The following is an 11,685-nucleotide window of genomic DNA, read 5'->3' as shown; positions in this document are numbered from 1 at the left end:
GAAACAGATTGTAAAGATGGACTCCTGTGGAATATGCTGTGTTTGGTGCTAATTCCCAATCAAGATGTGTGTATTGCTTAATAGCCTCTGAAATCTGTATGAAACTAATGTACGGTTAACAATTTTACAACTGTCCTCTCTTAACACAAAACATAAGGCTTTTAAATAAAGAAAACAGATTTAAATACAATTTGTATCAACACATGGCAGTAACATTTTTACCTGGGGAAATGAAAAAGAATGTAATGGATTTGAATGCATACCACAGTACCAATAGATGCTCAGCATTACTTTGACATTACAGTATCTTTTACATTTTCAAAAATAATTATTTTTGTCTTTTCTAGTTCTACTAACTAGTTGCTTAAAGTTTTAAAATCTATAATTTCTGACAATTTGAAATGAGTTTATTGTGTGTGTACATACATGTATACACACTCATACATATATACATATTTAATTTATACACATACTTTTAAAAAAGTTGCATAATTGCTGACTCTGACATCTTTGCTACTACTGTCTCTTCTGAGTCTTGGTTATATTTTAATTGAATGTGTTCAGTACTTGGAAAAATACAAGTTGGAAACCAGTTAACATCATGGAAAAAAACAGTGCTAAGATGCAATGCCAAAGACAAAAATGGAATATAAGTAAGGTTGGCAATATAAGGAACAGGTTTAGTAGTACCCAATATACATTTCCAGATAAATTTATTAATGTTCTTGGGGTGCCTTTGAGCTGTGTAACATGAAAGTGTGGATACAAAAACATTTTGCACAGAATCTGGCACATGGAAAGAGCTCAATGCATTATTAGCAACATGCATCTCCTTCTTTTGGGGGAGGCAAATGCCCCTCATCTATGAGTCTGTAATTCATCAGTACATTATTCAAAGCTTCTTTGTTGTGTAAAATTTGTATAGTTTTCTCTCTTTACTTGTCACAGACTCAGTGAAGCAAATGATTAGTGTCCTAGACTATGGGGCTGTAACTTGGAGGTCCCTTTTATTGCATACCTGAGGAAATTGAAGACCAGAGCAGTTAAATAACTCACTCGATTCACCTGGTTACTGACAAAGCAGGACCGAAGTCACATCACTTTACTCCTCATCCTGTGCTCCCTTACTCAGCTCATATTCAAATGATGAACTAAGTTGACAAAGAATTATGATAAATCAGAAAATAAACAGTTTTTTATAATATAGATTATAATTTCCAAACTGATATTCATATGTATTATTAAAGTACAGACATCTTTCATACACAAAGAGGAGGTGAATGTAACAAATAAATTCTGGATATTTTAAAGGAAACTGTGATTTGACAGAAACAGAAGAATTTTTATTATTGCCATACATTTCACAGGTTGATATTTTAACATTTTATAGGAATCAAAGTACATAAACATAAGAATACAGATTAGGAGAAAACTGGGGTTCTTGTCCTGTATTTATCATGTCTCGGCTGTTTGACTTTGGCAAGATTAAGTTCTTTGAGTCGTACCAGTTAGGTTTGAAAATGAATATATTTGTTTCTTGGTTTTGGTGTGAAGATCATGTGATAGTGTTTTGTAAACTGTAAAGCAGTGTATATTGCAAAGTGTTATCATTACATAGTAGAATACAGTAGTTAAGAACAACTCTTGAATTATCCTGTCTGTGTTGTAACATTGTTTCTGCCTCTTATTGGCAAGTTACTTTTTAGGCCTCAATTTCCTCATCTATAAAATGGATAAATTAACAGCACTTTCCTCAGGGTTTTAAATTCATTTAAATTAATTAATTTAAATAAATAACACCACTATATTTTTAACACTACTGGTAACATTGAAGTATTTTATGTTATAAAATCAATATGTTTTACATTGCATAATTAATAATATGATGTAATAAGGATAATCATTAAGAAAAAGAAAAAATGTCAAATCATTCTTGAATATCCCATTTATTAAAATGTATAAAAGACTAGTAAAAGTAAGTGAGGAGGAAGTGTATTAAACAAATTCACATCGAATGACCTGAGAATGAACACAGCTAATTAAAAAAGCAGGCTAAGAACTATCTTTACTTAGAATTCTTCTCATGTCTTGGCTCAACTGACCATTATAACCTTATTTGTCTTAATGATAATTCCTCATTTTTTTATTCCCAGCTGTGCACCATGTCCAGAAACATAGAGAAAAAAATTGACATATTTTGGCCTGAGTTCTGTGTTCAGAGAGTGCAAGTACACATATCAAGATTAATAGAATAGTTTTACTTTGGAATGTGAAAGAGAAGGAAATAAGAATCAATAACAAACAGATAAATAGGATAATAGGATTTTAAAACATGGGTAAAATTTTGGACCCCTTGGTAAATCTCTCTCCAAACTGTAACATTGTAAGTTAAGTTTTTTTTTTTTTTTCCAAAAAGCATACTTGAATAGGAAGAAAGAAATTCAATTTGTAGAAAAAGGAAAATATCAGGTTTTTAAATTACAAATAGTCTTTCAGTTGATAGAAACATAGATTAATTTGGGGGAAATTATAAAATTGCTGGGTTATTTTCAGCAATCAGTCACGTAAAATGCTGTCCTAAACACAATGTTAGGAAAATTTTTTAAATTAAATTCATACTTGACTCATTATGATTCATTAATTTTTAAAAACTACATTGTTGAGCAAACAAGAAGTGACCTGCAGCATACACAATCAGCCCTTATAGAAGAGTATTTATTTGAGAAAATTCACAGTGATAGGACACTTGCAGGGGTGTTGCCCTGACACTCTGGGGCAGCACACAGCAATAGAGCAGTATCATATGCCAATGCAGACTCTTAAGAGAGAGAGCTTTTGGGCTGGGACTTTTAAACTGAACGATTAGGGAAAGACTAGTTCTTAGCCTCCCATGATCAAGTGATGAATGAACATTCCTCAAAGATGGAAAAGGAACTTTACATACTCTTTTCAGTTGCACAAGAGATGGTCATATCACTTTAGAAAGAAACATGACTTGGCTGGGCGCAGTGACTCACGCCTGTAATCCCACCCACTTTGGGAGGCCGAGGCAGGTGGATCACCCGAGGTCAGGAGTTTTAGACCAGCCTGGCCAACATGGTGAAACCTGCTACTAAAATACAAAAATTCAGCCAGGCGTGGTGGCAGGCACCTTTAATCCCAGCTACTTGGGAGGCTGAGGCAGAAGAATCACTTGAACCCGAGAGGTTGAGATTGCGGTGAGCCAAGATGGTGACATTGCATTCCAGCCTGGGCTGCAGAGCAAGACTCTATCTTAATCAAAGAAGGAAGGAAGGAAGGAAGGAAGGAAGGAAGGAAGGAAGGAAGGAAGGAAGGAAGGAAGGAAGGAAGGAAGGGAGGGAGGGAGGGAGGGAGGGAGGGAGGGAGGAAGGAGAGAGAGAGAGAAAGAAAGAGAAAGAAAGAAAGAAGGAGGGAAGGAAGGAAAGAAGGAAAGAAGGAAGGAAAGAGAAAGAAAAGAAAGAAAGAAGCATGACTTTATAGTCTTTATTTGGAAATTAAGTGTGGTTTAAAGGTGTGTATTGGTGCCATGTTGACAAGGGGTGGACTTGGTGGTTTTTATAATATGCTAACTTGGCTAAGCTCAAGTTCATTTAGTAGAATTATCTTCACTGTAAGTTTCTAGTTGGTTGGGCTGCAAGATATTTTTTTCTCTTATTTGAGATTCGGGGGGTGGAAAGAAGCAGCCACCATTTTGTTTTTACGTGCAGAAGGCCAGTGCAGGCGCTACTGGTGAATTAGCATTTTGTTAGGTGCTGATGTGAGACAACAGCCAGGCCAGCAGCATCTCCACCTTCCTATGAACCCTCTTTTAGCTTCCTCCACTGCTTAGCCAGGTGTGCACGTGTGTGTTTATTTCCATGATGAAGAGCACCAGCTTTTTTTTGCAAGGCACGCACACCAGAAGCAGTAAGAGCCTGATTGAGTCCAGTCTGTCCTTGTGGGTTCCAGTTTGACCGTGTGAGTTGCAGCTTATCCTTTCTCTTCCACATTTTATATGCTTTGTCCCTTCTTGATCTCTTGCCCTGCAGACTTTAAGCTCCAACATCAGATATGAAGATAACAGTTTTCCAGAAAATTTTATACCAAACCCTGCAATTACATAAGGTCAAATTATGTAATAAATTATATATGTCTCCTAGTGCTTCTGCTTCTCTTATTGAACTCTGATTGATATAGAATTTGGTACCAAGAGTGAGGGATTCTTTGGAAGAATTATAGTCTAAATAGGAGGCAGAGAAATGGTTTGATGGTTGCGGGAGTGAGATGTGGCATAATAACTTAGCAAGAATGTTAAGGAGAGTGAGAGATTAGTTTGGGTGAGTACCAGACAAAACTTATTGAAAAGGGTAATATTAAAGCTGTTTCTGAACTATTTATACCTAGATACGTAAGACCAGGGGAGTATAACATTCCAAAAGAGAATATAGTGTTAGTAAAAACACAGAATAGTTTCTTTCTTTCTTTTCTTTTCTTTTCTTTTTTTTTTTTTTTGAGACGGAGTCTTGCTCCGTTGCCCAGGCTGCAGTGCAATGGCATGATCTTGGTTCACTGCAACCTCTGCCTCCTGGGTTCAAGTGATTCTCCTGCCTCAGCCTCCTGAGCAGCAGTTTGGGAGGCCGAGGCAGGCGGATCACGAGGTCAGGAGATCGAGACCATCCTGGCTAACATGGTGAAATCCCATCTCTACTAAAAATACAAGGTTTCTACTTTTTTTCTTATGTTTATGCTATATACCTAGTCATGCAAGCCAGTGGAAGTGATCTTGATTCTTTCTCCTCCCTTATTCTTCATATGTCAATTGTTTATTGTCGTGCAACAAATTATCCCATTAAGCATTTATTTGTCATGAGTTTATGTATCAGTTGGGAGGTGCTTCTGATTGTGGTTGAGGTCATTCATACATTTGTCAGCTTTGGGTCAGCTGATCTTAGCTGGGCTTTTTTTTTTTTTTTTTTTTTTTTTTTGAGACGGAGTCTTGCTCTGTCACCCAGGCTGGAGTGCAGTGGCCGAATCTCAGCTCACTGCAAGCTCCACCTCCCGGGTTTACGCCATTCTCCTGCCTCAGCCTCCCGAGTAGCTGGGACTATAGGTGCCTGCCACCTCGCCCGGCTAGTTTTTTGTATTTTTTAGTAGAGACGGGGTTTCATCGTGTTAGCCAGGATGGTCTCGATCTCCTGACCTCGTGATCCTCCCGTCTCGGCCTCCCAAAGTGCTGGGATTACAGGCTTGAGCCACCGCGCCCGGCCTTTTTTTTTTTTTTTTTTTTTTTTTTTTTTTTTTTTTGAGACGGAGTCTCGCTCTGTCACCCAGGCTGGAGTGCAGTGGCCGAATCTCAGCTCACTGCAAGCTCCGCCTCCCGGGTTCACGCCCTTCTCCTGCCTCAGCCTCCCAAGTAGCTGGCACTACAGGCACCCGCCACGTCGCCTGCCTAGTTTTTTTGTAGTTTTTAGTGGAGACGGGGTTTCGCCGTGTTAGCCAGGATGGTCTCGATCTCCTGACCTCGTGATCCGCCCGTCTCGGCCTCCCAAAGTGCTGGGATTACAGGCTTGAGCCACGTGCCCGGCCTTAGCTGGGCTCTCTTAAACGTTTGTAGATTGGTTTGCTTTAAGTTGGTCTGGGATAGCTTCAGATGGGAAAAGCAGGCTCTGTTGTGTGTGCTCTCTCATCCTCCAGCAGGCTAGTGTGGGCTTTTTCTCATGGAGGTGGCAGAGTTCCAGAAGAGGAAATGGAAATATTCCAGAGTTTTCAAAAGCCTCTGCTTATGCCAAACGTTCTAAAGCCCAATTGGCCAAAGGAAGCCGCATGATCTCTATCGGGGGAAAATAAACCAATAAAATTATAGGTCAAAGGGAGTGGGTATAGGACGACCAAATAATTGGAGCCATCAGTGCACCTAGTTGCTATGCTACATATCCAGTAAGTCCTTAAACCCAATTGATTATACTTTTTCAAATTATTTTGAGTTAAATTGTTTCCCCTGTCACTATCTCAGTTTTATTCCATTCTCATCTTCCGACTAGGCTATCACAATAGCTCCTGTACAGGATGGAATTAAGTCCCTACCAAATTCATACTCACCTAGAACCTCAGAAGATAGCCTTATTTGGAAATAGGACCTTCTGTAGATGTCATCAAGTTAATTTATACTACATTAGGGTGTACCTTAATCCAACAGCTGATGTCCTTATAAGAAGAGAGAAATTTGAACACAGATGTAGGTAGGAAAATGCCAAATGAAGATGGAAATACACGGGAAGAATGCCATATGAAGAGGAAGCAGAGATTGGAATCATGCATCTGCAAACCAAAGAAAGTCAAAGATTGTTGGCAACCACCACAAACTAGGAAGTGGCAAAAAGGAGTTTCTCCTAGAGCGTTTATAGAGAGCATAGCACTGATAATTGACTTTGGGCTTCTACCATCCAGAATGGTGAGATAATAAATTTCTGTAAGCCACCTAGTTTGTGGTAATTTGTTATGGCAGCCCCAGGAAATGAATACAGCTCTGAAGCTACCTTCGTTCCCTCAAATTAAATTCCTAGAGTGGATGAAGATCCGTTCTGTGAATTATCTCAAATGGAGCTTTCTACAATGTAAACCTTTTCATGGGACTTTTCTCCTTTAACATTTCCTGAGAGACTTCAGGGTTAACTCTAATATCCTCAGCAGGGAATAGGGAGACCATCATAATTTAATCCTCTGTGAACTTCTCAGCTGCAGCTCTCTCCACTCCAATGAAAACATCCTAAGGCCCAGCCATATCTATATTAACAATTTATCATATGCTCTCACCTCCTAATCAATTTTAAGACCCAGCTCAGGAATCCCTTGCTGATTTTCTTTGATTGTTTAAGATTGACCAGGATCTTTATGCCTTTCTTGTGGAACATTTCATATTGTACTTTAAATATCTACCTATTTTTCTGTTTCCCACACAAGACACTAGGCGTTTTGGCAACTAATATTCCTTGGACATAGTATGAGTTAAATAGGTAATTTTTGTTTGAAGGTACATAAATAGATGGATGGGATTACATAGAAATGAGGCACAGCTTGGCTTGGCCATGGAATAAGAAAGTCTTTTCTGGGAATGATCTTTCTAAATTGTCTCTCTCTCTCTTTTTTTTTTTTTTTTTTTTTGCTATAAGATAAAATTAGTACATAAATTCCCCAATTTTTCCATAAGTCTCTAAGAAACTTCAATTTATTCTTGTTTTTTAAAGAAATTCCTTTTCCCCTTTTGAAACTTTAAAAAATGTTGGAACAGAAATTTTGTAACAGAGTTATACAGTGTTTTTTTTTTTCCTTTTTTCATAGTGCTTAGGAGTTAACCAGGCAATGGATAAACATTTTCTCTCACTGGAATATAAGCTTCATGATAGCAGGGATTTTACTTATTTTCTCATTGATGTGTTCCCAGCACATAGAACTGTATCTGACACATAATGGTAATATATACTCAATAACTACTTGTGAAATGATATCTTTGCTTGTGAGACTTTTTTTAATATCTTAATGTGATTGACCTGTCAGTTTTTTTAAAAAAGAGATTCAATTCTACTTGTAATATTTTAGGGTTCTTAAAAATCACTTAGTCTACTTTTTATATGTTTAATAGCTTTTTGTGGGCTTTTAACACATTACCTTGGTTTGACTGCTTTTACTAAATAAAAACCAGTCTGCCATTGTTAGAAATGGACTCACTCTCTTTTCTCTGATAACGTATTGTAAATAATAATATCAGTACATTATTTTAGAAAACGGAGTCTGTATTTCAACAATTTTTTTTCTTTCATTCCTCTAGTGTGGGCATATGCATGAGTGTCTGCATGTGTATCTGCATATGTATGTTTGCGTGTGTGTGTGTGTGTGTGTGTGTGTGGTAGGGAAGGAGAGACTAATAAAGTGTAGCATCTGAATATGGCAATATTATTTTATAGTTAACTCAATTTTTTCCTAAGCCATCCTGTCACTTTGCTTTGCTGTGTTTAAATTTAGTATTTAATCATGTATACTTGGTTAGCACTTAAAATTTAATGATAAAAAATTGCAAAAGTTCTTTATAGAAATAAGAGTGTTAATATGGCCATCAGTGAAATATGTAGTTTCTTTTTTTTAAATTACTTAACACATTTTTGTATTTTTGATATGTTCTGATTAAAACTAATTCATGCCATTTATTCTCTCTGTGTACTTGCACTATATATTTGGAAACTGGATAAGTGGTGTTTTCTTAGAACTAGGCTATCAGTATAAATAAGTTATCAGTAAGATTAAGCCACCTACAATGCTAGTAATTTACTTAATTTATTCATAACATGCGTAAGGTCTTTGAGTTTATGTGTAAAGTTTCAGAGACTTGAAAGATGGATAATTCTCCAATATACAGATCATTCCTTGTTCTCCAGTAATAAAGCCCTGCCGTCATCTGGCAAAATAAATAGAAAAAAGTCCAGAAATACAGGCCATTCATTAAAAATTTCTCCCTTGTTGGTTTCTTAGGATTCTCTTCTACAGTACCATCACTCCAGTCACGTAAATCATATGTCACTTCATAAAGGAAAAGAGTGGCTGAAGATACCCAAACTCTTTGTTTTGCTTCATCCATCCATCTATCCATCCATCCATCTTGCCTGCTATCTGTCTGTACATATTTAATAGGTACCTGCTATATGCTAGGCACTGTCCTGGATGTTTCACTACCTTTATCTTATTTAATCTTTACAAAAAACTTGTTACCCACCCATTTTACAGAAAAGAAGGTTGAAGCTCAGAGTGGTCAAATAATTTGTCCAAGGTCCTAGTCTTTAAGTAGTTCATCTGGGATAAAATTCAGATGCTTGACTCTGGACACTACATATAGTTGCCTCTTTTGGTAATTTTCCCCTGGAATGGAAGGGGTAAAGGAAGGGGAAAAGGAAAGGAAGTCAGCAGGTGATTTAACTAGTTGAGTTTGGCTTAAATATATTTGAGTTAGAGGTTCAGAATTAGAGAGCATGGGGAAAGAAGTGCTTATAGTTTACATTATGCTTTTGCAGGAATTAGAAAAATTTCTCCTCTAAGCCAGAACACACAGCTTAGTGAGCACAAAATGCACACTCAATGTAAGCCCTTTCTCCAGGTGCCATTTTGTAGGGTGCAATCCACATCAACATTTGGGGTGGCCCTAAATGGGCGCATCTATCGTGAAGGGTTGGCAGAGGTGAGTGTAGGGAAACAATGCGGAAAACTTCCCGTGCCGCTGACTCCCACCCAATCCTTGCACTTCCCTGCTTCATTTATAAAAGACTATGAATGTATAGTTAAAAATCTGCTAATTTCCCACATGTTGAGGGCAAGGGACGTACATAGTTGAGAATCCTCAGCCAGACTTGCAGTCTGGCTATGAACTATCATACTTGTCTGACATCCCAGCAAGACTTCTCTACACCACATTTTCAAGTATCCCATGATATTTTACATCAAATAGGGCTAAGAAAATTCTAACACATAATAAATGGGAAAAATAATCTAAAAATTAATAAAATATCAACTCTTAGCAGATTAAAAAATATCACATAAGATTAAAATCCCATGTTGTATCCCAAATTAAATATTGGAATTAAATAGTAAAAGCAAAGTTCATTTTTTGCTCCATAGAGGTTACGGAAGGAGAATGTTCAAAAGACTGGAGAATATTGGCAAGTGATTATGGAAGAGCTGAAATATTGACTGTAATCTTTAGAGGCCATGATGAAGTTAGGAGGGATTGGCAGCTCGGAATGAAATGGAGGGGTGTGGCACTGGAAGACCCAGAAGGTTAAGGAACAGAAAAAGAAGTAATTGCAGCAGAAAGCTGGCAAGAGAGAAGGCTGTGGTGACAATGTGTGATACTCAAATTTAATTTTTGGAGGTGCATATTTAGAGTCCAGGGGTGGCTGAAAGTGAACTGACATATGGATCCCTGACAATGAGGAGACCAAGGAAGGAGGTCAAGGTGTTGGACAGTTTGGGTGGATGTTGATATCCCCCAGGATGATATCAGATCTCATGGTAGAGAGGAAATGCAATGAGAAAGTGCTACCGGTTTCCAAGAGAAATGGCAATGTGGAGGATATTGCCAAGACAGTGAAAACCTCAAAGAGGCAGATGCTTACTACACAAGTTAGGGAGGGATGCAGAGGTCTTCAAGTGGCACTGGGAAGTGATCTGACACCATCTCCCCTGGGAAGACAGGGAACGAGGTGTACCATGAGAAAATCCTGTTTCCACATGAGAACATGAGAAATATTCAGCCAAGATGCTGAGGACACGGGAAAATTTACTTAATGTGGATTCCACAGAGGTTCCAGAGGGCACAGCGGAGAGATCTGAGAGGAAGAGTAAATCTGTAGGGGTGTAGATGAGGAGGTGCAAGCCCAGAGCAGCATGGGGATTAGCATAGGAAAGATGTGAGATATAAGGGCTTTCGCTGATCATACTTTCCCATGCAAGTATTCCAAGCAGTCTCCTGCTGTCTGGTGAGAGGAGAGAAGGACCAGGCTTCTCAGAAGTCAGCTGCTCCTGTGATTAACCTGTTTCCTAGAAACTCTTGGTAGAGGGGATCAAGCTGGTCCCTGTTAATTGCTGCTCTTCTATCTAGCGACTAAAGTGTTTTAAGTTTGGTACTAAGATTTGCACTTTTTACTTGAGAATGCTGTGGAAAATAAAGCAAGTTACATGAAAGACAAAGTAGCTAATGCCAGGCCTTTTCATTTCTAAGAATGAATTTCAACTATGTGTGTTATTTCTTAGAAAGGCAAATCAACTTTTTAGATTAATAGTGCACTAGAGATAAATCCTATGAATTAAAAAAAGCACAAGGGCATTGAGAGGGGAGTAATTTTCTTTCCTGGGAACTTCTAATTCCAGGGTGGCAGAACTGAACATGTGTGAGTCAGAGATGATGGGAAGGAAGGGTAGGCATGTGAAGCTGGTATTAAAATTTAGACAAGAGGAGTGAGTACCTCTGGATGGGCAGGGATAAATGAAAGTGTTTGCCTGGGAGTTTCTTCCTGAGTTGTCGGAATTGGGGATGAGTTGTGGAGGAGCTGAGCTGCCAGTTCTGTTGTTTGGATGTAGACTATATGGGAATGAAAAGTTTTCTGAAACACCAATCTCTCGCCCACAGAGAACTTTGTAACTCAGACCATAAGAGACAAGGGAGGTGGGCATTCTGTTTTTGTCCTAGGTCACTCAGTGGAGAAGAAGGACAAATGCATTGTGTAAGGAAAAGGTGTGTGGTACTACTCAGGTGGAGGTCATGTGGAGGATATAAGCCAAGTGAGATGGTTGGCAACCAGATTGTGAACCTAGCCAAAGGGTCGGAGCTTCTTTGTTGAAGATACCTTCTTTATAAAGGTGGCAAAACAGTGTGGTTGCTTATACACCTATCGAGCTGGGCCTATTAGGTCTGATTAACATGATTCATTAATATAGTGGACCAAAGTGATATTCTGCAGGCTGATTAAATCAAATAAGTCCCTTTGGACTGTATTATGACAGAGAGCAGGGTAATTAACATATATCTAGGGCAAAACTGTGAATTTGCACTGCTGTCCATTCCAAACAGATGCAAACTACTTCTAATTCTCTTTTCCAACAGGTATGGAAAAAGGCTTTTGCCATATCAGCAGCTAGATATCA

The sequence above is a fragment of the Macaca mulatta genome, chromosome 2 (genome assembly GCF_049350105.2).
Source record: "Macaca mulatta isolate MMU2019108-1 chromosome 2, T2T-MMU8v2.0, whole genome shotgun sequence".
Taxonomy (NCBI): Eukaryota; Metazoa; Chordata; class Mammalia; order Primates; family Cercopithecidae; genus Macaca; species Macaca mulatta.
Note: the sequence above shows the minus strand (reverse complement) of the source record.